The sequence below is a fragment of the Octopus bimaculoides genome, chromosome 10 (assembly GCF_001194135.2).
Source record: "Octopus bimaculoides isolate UCB-OBI-ISO-001 chromosome 10, ASM119413v2, whole genome shotgun sequence".
Classification (NCBI taxonomy): Eukaryota; Metazoa; Mollusca; class Cephalopoda; order Octopoda; family Octopodidae; genus Octopus; species Octopus bimaculoides.
Genome location: NC_068990.1, coordinates 50,983,189 through 50,985,303, shown reverse-complemented (window position 1 = coordinate 50,985,303; position 2,115 = coordinate 50,983,189).

The following is a 2,115-nucleotide window of genomic DNA, read 5'->3' as shown; positions in this document are numbered from 1 at the left end:
TATATGTTTTATTCTTAATATCTAATGTTACGTCTAGGAAATTAGCCACTGAGATATCATCCTCGTAAACTATACCCATCCCCATTCTGCTGAAAAATCTAGCCAGCTTACCCTTAATTCTCTGTAGTTCCTGGTTTGAGCAATTCCTAACATACAACAGGCAGTCGTCTCTATACAAATGATCCCACCATATCAGCTATTTGGGCTGAGTCGGAACTCCCCATGGGGACATCAAAGCCCCAGGGGTATCTTTTCTTACCCATATCTTATCTTTAAAGCTAATGAATGATTTAATGGTGGACGTAAAAGAAATTTTAATAATTTATTATGATCGTTATGTATGTAATTTTTTGTAATTTGTTCTGATGGTAGCCATTCCTGAAGAAGTGCCAAATGTCAGAAATCCAATGGACCAGTCACTAGATAAGTTTGGGCACAGAAATATTGACATAGAGTGGTAAATAAATTGATCTTGGATATACCGAGTTTGAAGTTTCTATTTCTTTTAAATATACGAATTTAAAAGTTAAAAACCTTGAAATATGTGTGTGTGTGTGTGTGTGTGTGTGTGTGTGTGTGTGTGTGTGTATGTATAAACATAATTAAGGGGTCAGCAACAGTTGCTTCACCATATACCGAAGTTCAGAAATAGCAGTTCTGATCCAGAAACGCGTCTATGATTAACTAAGACTGGTTAGTTTCGTTATTTTTTCTTCTTGTTTTGCCTTTGTGAGTTACAAGTATTGCTATCTGTTGGAGTTTTAGCACTTTAGCTACTATTTCTGAACTTCGGTATGTGGTGAAGCAACTGTTGCTGATCCCTTAATTATGTTCATATCGGTGAAGAACTTTTAAATAAGTTCTTCACCGATAATGGTGTTTACATACCGAAGGGCTTGGTAAAAATTATTAATTATTAATTTATTAATTCATTAATAATCCCTTACCCTTTTATTTGTAAATATATATGTATGTATGTAGGTAGGTACATGAGTGTATATATGCATATATAAATGTATGTATGCATGCTTGCACATAGATGGAGATAAACAGAGCGTGAGAGAGCTTTTTGGTAAATACTAATTTCTAAATCAAAATCATTCCGTAATCCATTTGCTAAATAGTTCAACTCTCGTTTATTTCTATTTTCCACCTCACGTAGAACTGTGATAAAAGATGTTAAAGTCAAGAAAATTTCAACTAATTTATAGATTAATTGAGATTGTTCTATTATATGTGTCCTTCTGTGTCTTTAACCGTTTGGGAAAATTTGGTGACTCGTTTTGCAGATCAAATGGCCCGACAGCGGCTTCCTTTTGAGCTAGAAAGGACGGCGTATTAATTTATGTAATAGATGATTAAGCTATTGATGATACATACATAAGCGTTTCAACTGGCCAGATCCGAAATTAGGCAAGCGACTTAGTAAATATTTTAAGGAGTTTTCTTAAATACTGCTCTTTTCGGGGTTCCTATATTGTTGGTTCTTAACTTTCATGTATCCCAGTAATACCAGAAGTGTACTATACCTCTATCAAAGTTTTCATTATATCTCAAAAGAGAAAAATGCTGTTAGATATTCCTGTACGAGCATGAGCGTGAGCGCGCGCGCACGCACACACACACAATCACACACACACACAGACGCACACACTGGTACACACACGCATGCTCTATAGGTTTATTTAAAGATTTGAATATATTTTAGCAAGTAGAAAAATATCTATTTTTAAAACAAAATCGAAATAGGAATATGTAATCCTCATACCATTACCAAGAATATTATCAACATAAATATTTCTTTCAAAGGTAAGAAAATAGTTCTGTGCTGCTACTTCAACTTTTAGAAATTTTAATTACAGCTGGCATCACGTTCGGCAGGACTCCAAGCTAAATGTTCGTCTGAGTATGTGTGTGTGTGTTTATAAGTGTGCAGTGAATTTGTGTGTGTGTGTGTGTGTGTGTGTGTGTGTGTGTGTGTGTGTGTGTGTGTATAAGTATATATACACACATATATATATATGTATACATGTGTGTGTGTGTGCGTGTGTTTGATATTTGTGGAGTGTGTACGTCCATGAACACGATTCAAATGTTTGATAGGTCACTCCCCAC